Source organism: Trachurus trachurus, assembly GCF_905171665.1.
Source record: "Trachurus trachurus genome assembly, chromosome: 13".
Classification (NCBI taxonomy): domain Eukaryota; kingdom Metazoa; phylum Chordata; class Actinopteri; order Carangiformes; family Carangidae; genus Trachurus; species Trachurus trachurus.
The window spans coordinates 7,857,394-7,869,930 of NC_139892.1; the positions used below are offsets into that span (position 1 = coordinate 7,857,394).

Genomic DNA, 12,537 nt, shown 5'->3' on the forward strand with positions numbered 1-12,537 from the left:
CCCTCTAGAGTTTTGTTCATTTCTCTGTAAATAAGATATTTGACTGTACTTTTCTATAACACTGGAGAGAAATAAGATATAAAGGGAACATTATTTTTTTTTGTTTCTGTTTGGTTTCTTCGGTCGGCTTCGCCCTCCTCCTCCCCCCCTCCTCCTCTCTTGAGTCGAGTCACTCGATGTTCTCACGCCGTGGGACTGATTTTTAAGTGTTTGCACAGCTAGACAAGTCATCATTTGATTATTTAAATGGGTGTTGAGCTGTTGTGCCCAAAAAGCATTTAACATGTACAGATCAGTTTTGTTTTTTGTTTGTTTGTTTTTGTTCTCTTTTTTTTTGCTATAGGCTCATCTTTAAGTTTGATTTGCTGATTGTACAGATCTATTAGGGAAAAAAAATAAAAGTTATTGAAAGTGATTTTCTCGTCTTTTTCCTGGTTTGTCTTTCATGAGTGAACAGAACAATTATGTGATTATAGGTGCAAATTAATTAATATGGCAGCAAATGAGAGAGAGATCAGAGATTTAGAGGTTACAAACGTTTGAAAGCATAAATGTGAAGACACGTCTATGATATAAAAGAACAATATTGGTAACAATATTTGTATGTCTATATCACATACACAGAAGTTGTATCCCATGTATAAAAAATGATTGAATCATTCACATAATTGTAAACAATGTTATATATTTATTTACTTTCTACATGTAGTAGAAAAATAACACAGAAATGCAATATGCTGATGTGTTTTGATCAATTTTGAAAGTGTAATTTTCTCATTCTTGAAAAGTGTCTCAGACTTTAAACTTATGAATAAACTGTAAATTGATCAATATTTACAAATCCTAAAGTATGTGAACTTTTTTTTTATGATTGACATATGTCAATATAGAGAATGATTCTAATCATGTATGTTTTGTTCATATGTTTTCATGAATGTGAATTCAATATATGACTGACAATATAAAATTAACATGAGTAAATGTTAATTAACTTAAGATGTTGTTGATTTAAGTGCTACTGAGCTGCACATGTTAAATGAAATGTTAAAATATAATAACAATAATGATAAATATACAATAGCTAATAATAAACATAATATATATATATATATATATATATATATATTAATTTCATAAAAAATTAAATCAAACTTAAATATGCTTTGCTTCATATAAAAAAAACTTTAATAGTCATGTTAATATATTTACAAATGTAAATCATGAACAGATCAGATGAGGTGACTGCACAAGAGAAAACAGGTGAGTCACAGGTAACAGGTAAGTCACAGTTCAAAGTGTTTTCATTAATGTATTTAAAAAAAAAAAAAACCTTTATGGTTCAGTAGTAGCAATATACAGCAGTAAAAACACAGGTCTCTCTACTCAGATTACAGATGTATCACCCCTCCCCCACGTCCTCCATTTCCTGTTTAAAGTTTACTTTCTCTTTGACCCAGCGCTTGTGTTGTTGCAGTTTATTTCCTCGTGTGAAGGTAAGGTGAACAATCTGAATGTTTTCCTCGTTAACACCTGCCGAGTTCTCTCCCCTTCAACTTGTCGTTGTTGTTGTTGTGTTCTTAGGGCCACGAGGCAATAGCCACGAGCACTATTGTTATTGTGTGGATTTTTTCCACATATTATTAGTGTGAATGCTGAAAGCTGTGAGGTGAAATAAGTTGAGGCCCAGTTGTAGTGTGTGTAATAATCAGCTGTAGCTTGTGTGATCCAGTGGTTTTCTACAGGGACGCTGTCCACACAGAGACTGTGTCACATCAACTCAGTGGATCTCAGTCCTTGTGTGTGTCAGTGGATGGAAACTACGGTGGCCCTGAAGTGCAAAACACAACGGCAAATCAGACAACAACGGCAAAAGAGAAAACACAACACAAAAAGAGAAAACACAACGGCAAAAGAGAAAACACAACGGCAAAAGAGAAAACACAACACAAAAAGAGAAAACACAACGGCAAATTACTAAACAACGGCAAATCAGAAAACAGTGTATTTATGCATGTGGGGTGTCTGAGTATCTAAGTGTATGTTTAATACATGAAAAAAAAATTATAAAATGTTTCTAAATTTTTTTGTTGTTGTATCATAAATATGTGTCTGACATTTATAATAAACCAAACGGCTTGAGAATCGGTTGAATATTCGGTGAGTTATGCCGATTTTAATGGTTGATAGACCTCTGCCTCTGTTGACTAATGCAGGAAATAGACAGGCTTCCCCCTGCGGGGGACGTCAGAGCCAGACCAGAGGTCAAAGGTCAGATGAGGATCTCTAACTGTTCATGACTCAGACCACTGCTCCATCATTATTCACACTAAAAGCTCTGTGTGTGTTGTGTTCAAGGTCAACGCAGCAGCACGAGCCACAGTCTGCTGGACCTGGACCTGGACCTAGTGTGTCTATGAAGAGCGACTCATCCATGGATCATCCTATTCACTTCAGTCGATCTGTTGATGGAAGCTCAGAATTTAAAACAGTCAGAAAGACTTTTCTCTCTAAAAGTCAGTTGTTAAGATATTTTTTTATCAGTTTTTCTCCAACATTCACATTTATCAGTTGTGTTGTTGTTGTTTCAGGTTCCAGCAGCAGAGACTAGACTCTCCTGAACCCAGCTGTCTGTCTTTAAAGAGCAATGAGTCAAAGGACTGGCTCATTAACTTTAAAGGAGGACATGGATCAGCTGATCAGATGTAAGACAAAACTACATAAAACGTTTTTGAGTTTCTGTTGAACGTTCTTGACATTTCAATGATTCTCATTCAAATCTGAGTTATAACTCAGACACACGTTCAGTGAATGACTGACAGCATCCCATGCATCTTTTTTTTCTGTTATTGCAGCCACTGCTGACGCTACTAAATATAACAGCTGCTTTTTGTTCACTTCCTGCAGCAGTCGCTCCGGTTCAGCACTAAAGTTCTTTTTATGTTTGGAGTCCGACCCTCCCTGTCGATTTTTGTAGCTTTCTTTCTCAACTCACCTTCTCTGACATTCTTGATTTAAGAACACGTTCATGAATCTTAAGAAATTTCGGTAGCACTACATAATACGGCCCGCGACTTACAGCGTACCTACCGCTCTCTTGCCGTGTAGGTTGCCGCTTATTTCACACAAGTACTGAGTAACTGCAGCTCACTTTCCCCCCTGTTTCCCCCGTGCATTTACAGTGTAACTAGGCTGAGTCTTAGCGCGTAATTTACATCCTGCTTCACACCAACTTCCACAGAAGTACAGAGTAACTCTCGCTGTTTTACAGTATAACTAGGCTGCGTCTTGGCACGTAACTCCTGTCCTACTTTACACCAAATTACACAGTAACTCTCGCTCACTCCGCCACTAATTACCCCGCATTTTACAGTATAACTAGGCTGTGTCTTAGAGCGTAACTCCCGTACAATTACGTCCTACTTTCCCCGGACTTACAGTGTAACTCCTGCCAGGTACATTAGAAATTAAATAGTCTACTGTACAATATGAGCACAGTTGCAATCCATGTTTTCCAAAAGTGTCAGCAGCGACATTTCACCTCTATTTCAGAGATTTATTATTCATTATTTAATTGTATGGTTTGGAATAGGTGAGAAATGGGTATAGAGTGTGGACATTTTCCAATACAGTAACAGGCTGGCTGGTAGTAAACTTACCTCTCTAAAATGCACATCTATGAAAGTCTAGTTCTGTCATCCAAGGGCAAAACACAAACTATACAGTAATACATCCACAATAATGAGTCATTCGGAGAGTTAGAAAATGTTTTTATTATTTATTAACCAGAAAACACATGACACATCCACATCCATGATCATTCATAAACTTTAAGTACAGTAAGTAGCCTACTGTAAGTGAGCACTGTTACCCCTCCTTACGCTGCACCTATACAGTAGCTGTCATGCACCTATACACTACTTGTCTTAGAGTTACCCACTAAGTAGAGGGTAACGGGCTGTATTATAAAGTAATGGCTGTTACTCCCTCCTTACGCTGCACCTATACAGTAGCTGTCATGCACCTACACACTACTTGTCTTAGAGTTACCCACTAAGTAGAGGGTAACGGGCTGTATTATAAAGTAATGGCTGTTACCCCTCCTTACGCTGCACCTATACAGTAGCTGTCATGCACCTACACACTACTTGTCTTAGAGTTACCCAGTAAGTAGAGGGTAACGGGCTGTATTATAAAGTAATGGCTGTTACTCCCTCCTTACGCTGCACCTATACAGTAGCTGTCATGCACCTACACACTACTTGTCTTAGAGTTACCCACTAAGTAGAGGGTAACGGGCTGTATTATAAAGTAATGGCTGTTACCCCTCCTTACGCTGCACCTACAGTCTAATACCACTGTAATTACTGTCCAAGTAGAGCCAGTGAGTTAAAACACAGTCAGCCTACTTAAATGTGTCACGAGATAACATCATCTGAAAGTACAGTAATATAAAGACAAAACTAACTTCAGTGTCCCTGAAAACATTAAATAACAGATTTCTAATGGCTGTTGTTGTTAACATTTATGTTCAGTGTTGAACCTTTATTGAGATCCGTTTGGTCCTTCTAAGTCTAAAATAATCAGTGAATTCAGTTTCATTTGACGAATGTGCTTTCTAAGTTAGAAGTCAAGTGGAAAAGATCATTGTGATACTACTATCACACTAGATTGTGACACCCAGTGATGGAGATGGAAGAATGTATGGGCTCCTCCGGTTAAAAGGTTATCTTGATCCAAGTCCTTGGGTCAAGGCTGAGATGAGGGTCATGGGTGGCTCGCCATCTCCCTCGTCAGGTAGAAACTCAAGTCGTAATTTTCCACAGGATCTCCAAAAGAAAATCATCACCTGTGCAGAAAGAGAGGTATTATTATGTAGCATCATCAACTGCATTTTCTTTGTGTGGTCATTATCATTATCATTATCACGTGAATACATAGCAGTAACAAAAAGTGAGATTCAAGCCCTAACAAGTGAATTGTATTCATACTACCGGTAGGCTATTTAATTTTAAACTACAAAGTTATTGTTTTTAAACATTCTTAACTTTTTGACTATGGATAACAAAACATATTTCGAAAATGTAGGCTACACAGTGTTACACTTGGCTATTCATTGTCAAATAACAGTCATGACCCAACTATAATGATGCTATGTAATACAGTACACTCACACAAATACAAAATACAAGGGGCCTCGAGACGAAACAAATGCAGCACGTAGGTTACGGGTAGGTGGTGAACCGAACAGTAACCAATGCCAAGTGTAGCCTATGGGAAACACACACACACGACCGGCGTCTTCTGGAGCACAAGCTAACATCGCTAGCAGCGTTAGCATCAACTCACCACGACGTTGATAAACGAACTCAGGTCCTCGGTCCCTCCCTCGCGTCCCCTGCGAGTTTAAATGGGAGTGTTATCTTTGTGTTTACAGCTTTAGTCCTCAACGTAGACATTGTGTAACGTTAATTTCACTTGTTTCCCTCCGTAGTCTAAGCGGCGGCTGCGCCTCAGCTGCTCTATGATCCACGGGCCACGGCCTCGCCAAGGGGTGGTACTTCCTGGCTTAACCAATGTGAAATGTGCACCCACTGTTTGACCAATGACTGCTGGTCTAAGCAGAGCGGCAGTGACTGACACCTTGTTTGATCAATGACACTATCCCGAGCGATCTAGTGCTTGACAGTTAAAAACGTAAAGACAAACACTGCAGTGAAGTTAGTTTGAAGTTGGATATTTGACAGACATTCGCTCACTCACTCGCTTCTCAATACATTAAAAATCCATATAAAATATAAGATGTGTTCAAATGCAATAAAAACAGGTGTGTCTCATAGAGGAGGCTTAGCCCTACCATCCTGTGTTGATTTTGAGCCAACAGGTCACATGAATTTTTTATATATTTTATACAGTAGGCTAAATATGGGCGTTAGAGCTCAATAACTCCCAGGTCATGTGACCTGTTGGCTCAAAATCAACACAGGACAGAAGATCTAAGTCTCCTCTATGACACACACCTGTTTTAATAGCATTTAAACACAAATAATATTTTTTATGAATTTTTAATATATTTTATACAGTAAATATGAGCATTATAGCTCAATAACTCCTAGGTCATGTGACCTGTTGGCTCAAAATCAACACAGGATGGTAGGGCTAAGCCTCCTCTATGAGACACACCTGTTTTTATTGCATTTGAACACATCTTATATTTTATATGGATTTTTAATGTATTGAGAAGCGAGTGAGTGAGCGAATGTCTGTCAAATATCCAACTTCAAACTAACTTCACTGCAGTGTTTGTCTTTACGTTTTTAACTGTCAAGCACTAGATCGCTCGGGATAGTGTCATTGATCAAACAAGGTGTCAGTCACTGCCGCTCTGCTTAGACCAGCAGTCATTGGTCAAACAGTGGGTGCACATTTCACATTGGTTAAGCCAGGAAGTACCACCCCTTGGCGAGGCCGTGGCCCGTGGATCATAGAGCAGCTGAGGCGCAGCCGCCGCTTAGACTACGGAGGGAAACAAGTGAAATTAACGTTACACAATGTCTACGTTGAGGACTAAAGCTGTAAACACAAAGATAACACTCCCATTTAAACTCGCAGGGGACGCGAGGGAGGGACCGAGGACCTGAGTTCGTTTATCAACGTCGTGGTGAGTTGATGCTAACGCTGCTAGCGATGTTAGCTTGTGCTCCAGAAGACGCCGGTCGTGTGTGTGTGTTTCCCATAGGCTACACTTGGCATTGGTTACTGTTCGGTTCACCACCTACCCGTAACCTACGTGCTGCATTTGTTTCGTCTCGAGGCCCCTTGTATTTTGTATTTGTGTGAGTGTACTGTATTACATAGCATCATTATAGTTGGGTCATGACTGTTATTTGACAATGAATAGCCAAGTGTAACACTGTGTAGCCTACATTTTCGAAATATGTTTTGTTATCCATAGTCAAAAAGTTAAGAATGTTTAAAAACAATAACTTTGTAGTTTAAAATTAAATAGCCTACCGGTAGTATGAATACAATTCACTTGTTAGGGCTTGAATCTCACTTTTTGTTACTGCTATGTATTCACGTGATAATGATAATGATAATGACCACACAAAGAAAATGCAGTTGATGATGCTACATAATAATACCTCTCTTTCTGCACAGGTGATGATTTTCTTTTGGAGATCCTGTGGAAAATTACGACTTGAGTTTCTACCTGACGAGGGAGATGGCGAGCCACCCATGACCCTCATCTCAGCCTTGACCCAAGGACTTGGATCAAGATAACCTTTTAACCGGAGGAGCCCATACATTCTTCCATCTCCATCACTGGGTGTCACAATCTAGTGTGATAGTAGTATCACAATGATCTTTTCCACTTGACTTCTAACTTAGAAAGCACATTCGTCAAATGAAACTGAATTCACTGATTATTTTAGACTTAGAAGGACCAAACGGATCTCAATAAAGGTTCAACACTGAACATAAATGTTAACAACAACAGCCATTAGAAATCTGTTATTTAATGTTTTCAGGGACACTGAAGTTAGTTTTGTCTTTATATTACTGTACTTTCAGATGATGTTATCTCGTGACACATTTAAGTAGGCTGACTGTGTTTTAACTCACTGGCTCTACTTGGACAGTAATTACAGTGGTATTAGACTGTAGGTGGAGCGTAAGGAGGGAGTAACAGCCATTACTTTATAATACAGCCCGTTACCCTCTACTTACTGGGTAACTCTAAGACAAGTAGTGTATAGGTGCATGACAGCTACTGTATAGGTGCAGCGTAAGGAGGGAGTAACAGCCATTACTTTATAATACAGCCCGTTACCCTCTACTTACTGGGTAACTCTAAGACAAGTAGTGTGTAGGTGCATGACAGCTACTGTATAGGTGCAGCGTAAGGAGGGGTAACAGCCATTACTTTATAATACAGCCCGTTACCCTCTACTTAGTGGGTAACTCTAAGACAAGTAGTGTGTAGGTGCATGACAGCTACTGTATAGGTGCAGCGTAAGGAGGGGTAACAGCCATTACTTTATAATACAGCCCGTTACCCTCTACTTAGTGGGTAACTCTAAGACAAGTAGTGTGTAGGTGCATGACAGCTACTGTATAGGTGCAGCGTAAGGAGGGAGTAACAGCCATTACTTTATAATACAGCCCGTTACCCTCTACTTAGTGGGTAACTCTAAGACAAGTAGTGTATAGGTGCATGACAGCTACTGTATAGGTGCAGCGTAAGGAGGGGTAACAGTGCTCACTTACAGTAGGCTACTTACTGTACTTAAAGTTTATGAATGATCATGGATGTGGATGTGTCATGTGTTTTCTGGTTAATAAATAATAAAAACATTTCTCCGAATGACTCATTATTGTGGATGTATTACTGTATAGTTTGTGTTTTGCCCTTGGATGACAGAACTAGACTTTCATAGATGTGCATTTTAGAGAGGTAAGTTTACTACCAGCCAGCCTGTTACTGTATTGGAAAATGTCCACACTCTATACCCATTTCTCACCTATTCCAAACCATACAATTAAATAATGAATAATAAATCTCTGAAATAGAGGTGAAATGTCGCTGCTGACACTTTTGGAAAACATGGATTGCAACTGTGCTCATATTGTACAGTAGACTATTTAATTTCTAATGTACCTGGCAGGAGTTACACTGTAAGTCCGGGGAAAGTAGGACGTAATTGTACGGGAGTTACGCTCTAAGTGTGCGTTCACACCAAAAGCTTCCAAAGCGTCAAAAACGCTCGAGGGTGGGCGTCAGACAAGACAGCTCCCAAAACGGCAAATATTTTCAGCCGCTTTGGCCGCTCGTCTGGTGACTGACGTCAAAGTTCGATCGCGCTGGTCATTGGGGAGCAGAAATACAAAACAAAGAAAAAAACAGGCAACCGACGGATATCTCTATTCTGACAGGCTGCCGCCGGTTGCCGCTTGACCGCGTCATAGCTAATTACCCTAAAGTTAAACCTGGCTCAACTTTTCATCTGGTGACGCTTTGGACGCTTTGGAAGCTTTGGACGCTCTGGAAGCGCGGCAACGCCTGTTGACGCTTTGGACGCTCGGTGTCGCCGGGCGCTCATTGAAAATGAATTGACTTCCGGCGTTTTTGACGCTTTGGAAGCTTTTGGTGTGAACGCACAGTAAGACACAGCCTAGTTATACTGTAAAATGCGGGGTAATTAGTGGCGGAGTGAGCGAGAGTTACTGTGTAATTTGGTGTAAAGTAGGACAGGAGTTACGTGCCAAGACGCAGCCTAGTTATACTGTAAAACAGCGAGAGTTACTCTGTACTTCTGTGGAAGTTGGTGTGAAGCAGGATGTAAATTACGCGCTAAGACGCAGCCTAGTTACACTGTAAATGCACGGGGGAAACAGGGGGGAAAGTGAGCTGCAGTTACTCAGTACTTGTGTGAAATAAGCGGCAACCTACACGGCAAGAGAGCGGTAGGTACGCTGTAAGTCGCGGGCCGTATTATGTAGTGCTACCGTCGAAGCCTCCAACAAAGCTCTGTAAGTGAGGAAATAGTTGGATTTATTCATCATTATATAAAAACACTTTTGTTTTTGCAACAGGTCAGATGTTAAATTCCTGTCTTTCCTCATGAACATCTCTTCAGACTGAGCAGCTGTAACCTCTCAGAGAGAAGCTGTGAAGCTCTGTCCTCAGTCCTCAGCTCCCAGTCATCTAGTCTGAGACACCTGGACCTGAGTAACAACAACCTGCAGGACTCAGGAGTGAAGCTGCTGTCTGGTGGACTGGAGAGTCCACACTGTAGACTGGAGACTCTCAGGTGAGGATCCATACAGCTGTTTATCTGATTACACTTGAACAGAGCAGCAGGTGTTGACAGAGGGTTCCTGTGTGTTCAGTCTGTCAGGATGTCTGATCACAGAGGAAGGCTGTGCTTCTCTGGCCTCAGCTCTGAGCTCCAATCCCTCCCATCTGAGAGAGCTGGACCTGAGCTACAACCATCCAGGAGCCTCAGGAGTGAAGCTGCTGTCTGCAGGACTAGAGGATCCAGACTGGAAACTGGACTCTCTCAGGTATGGAGAGGCTGCTGCAGCCACACACACTGTCTGATAGAGGAGGAGGAACTGGAACATTTTCTATGGCCCTGTTCACATCTGGTCACACCTGGTAATAACATCAGTCTCAGGTGATTGATGCATTGATGACATTAGATCCAATCACTCAGACCATATCCAGAGGTGGTCTAGGCCACAGTGAAGCTCCGCCCACTCCACTGACGTCCTCTGTAACAGTCTGACTCATCCCAACACAGTTTATACTGAAGCCAATTTTTAATTAATTTAAGTAATTCAAACATGAGCTGTGCAGCTTTCATCAGTCACAGTGATGAACTACTGGGATCAGGAGTTTCTCCTCATGATAACTTCAGTTTCTCATCATGACTCATCACTGTGCCACATTCAAGAGAATAGATCTCAGTGATGAAACCAGCTGTTGGCAGCTGTGCTCTGAGTCTCTCCAGATGTTTTGATCAGACTTTATTTCAGAGTGTATCAGGAAACATTTCAGCTGCAGCTGGTTGAACTGCTCCTGAACCAACAGAGTGTTTGTCCCAGTCCCAGAGACTGTAGACACCTGTTGAGTGTGGACACACTAATAACAACACAGCAACAAAAATCAAACCATGTCCACTAGGGGTGTCACGATTCTCCAAATCCTCGATTTCATTTGATTTTCGATTTTAGGGTCACGATTCGATTCGATTCTCGATTTTTTTTCTTTTTCCTACAGCACAGACGCCTATGCTATTTTCAGACTAGTCTAGTCTACGATCATTGGTTTTATTCATCAAATTTTGTACAGTAAATCTTATTTCAAAAGATGGGATACATGTAAGTGATGCAATTTCCATAATGTATCACATTAATGGTCACATTTAAATCATTTCTTTACAATATAAAGGTAACATGCCCCCAAAAATCATGATCCAGGGGCCAAAATTGCCCCCAAAGTTTTGAAACAAATATATTTATATCTGTACATTATCATAATTTTATTTTCATTAATTTAACATTGTGTCTCATTATTCTCCTGATGTCGGCTTAATGTAATGTAAACGAGATTGCGCTGATACATAAGAGTCATGTGACCGAAAGCGGGGCAGAGCTGATGATCAGGTCCTGATCAGACAGGCGGTGGCCCACAGTCAATCAGTCCCGGATCCTCCACCGTCACCAGATCCCCCGAAAGCCCCCGCAAATAATACATCGACAAAAAGTGGCAAGTTGCACCTTTTCGTCGGCTCATTATTTGCGGGTTGTTGTTTTTTTTAATCTTATAACGTCTCTGCAACATGCGGCTCTCAGTGCTTGTAGGTGTTGTGTAGTTAGAGCTGTGTCTCCCTCCTGTTTCCCAGGTAGGAGGGGGACAGTAGCCCACCCAGGGCTGGGTAATAAAACGCTATAAATTGTGAAATAACTTTTCTTCGATAGAAATATGAGACGTGGTCGATAGTTTTCATTCATCCATGTTTTGGCAAATAGCCAATGACATTGAGAGTTACGCTGCGCCGAACCAATCATGTGGCTGGAATAGAGCCAGTCAACATGTGCATTTGTTTGGGTTGCTGCAGACGTGCACATCAGCTGACACCGCCGGTAAAAAAAAAAAAAAAGAGAGACTGAGGGAGAGAGAGAGAGAGATAATGAGTGAGTGTTGTCTCGAAATAAAAAGTAAAGGAAAACTCGGACCAGTGACTGACAAGACGCTTGGGGCCGGATTTACTAAAGGTTTGCGTGTATTAAAACGTGTGCAAACGTGATTGCACGCGCAAACACATGTGGAACCTGATCTACTAACCGGACGCACCGAGGATTGCGTCCCTCACACGGGCAGAATAGCACGTGCGATCCATTTAGCATGTTTGCCTTGATGAATATGTAAATATGGGCGTTTCAGCCAGAACGTGCAGAATACTGGGAGGAGTAGATGCAAATCGATTTATTTAGCGTGTGCAATGTGATTTACCAAACCAGGAAGAGATTGCGGTGGCTGTTTTTGCGTCTTTATTCACCACGTCTGAAAACCATGTAGCCTACTAACTGATACAACTTTGCCAAAACGTATGCGTTTATTGATTTGATACCTGTCAGAGCCCCGTGATCTTACATCTCTGCATTTCCTCACGTCTGGGTAATTCTGTAACAGTTTTTCAGCCGTGTTAAAAGTCATTTAACCGCCGTTACGCACGGGGCACGTCTGTCCTGCAGTGCGCTCCTCTCCTCTCCTCTCCTTTCCTCTCCTCTCACCTGGCTGCTCAGCTCCGTCTCTCAGTCCCGGTCCCGGACTGAGACACATCACCGCTGCCTTCACCCGTCTTTGATCCCTCTGGTCAGTGGTCAGAGCGTTTAGATCCGTGTGTCCCACCTGAGCTCTCTATTAATCCACTGGATCATGGGCGGCACACACATATTATAGGTGCGTGATTGTCGCTGCAGCTGCTGCCTGTTCGTCACTATATGATGAGTTGGGCCCTATAGCGATTT

General features: G+C 41.3%; 1 protein-coding gene across 1 annotated transcript in view; it reads left to right on the forward strand.

The window, feature by feature from the left end:
- Positions 1–1,466: 1,466 nt before the first annotated feature.
- LOC310995829 (protein NLRC3-like) overlaps positions 1,467–12,537 on the forward strand; it is a gene marked incomplete at its 3' end in the record, with an annotated part of 41,538 nt that continues 30,467 nt past the window's right edge. The window contains exon 1 of the mRNA XM_083984989.1: positions 1,467–1,493. The remainder of the gene's footprint in view (positions 1,494–12,537) is intronic.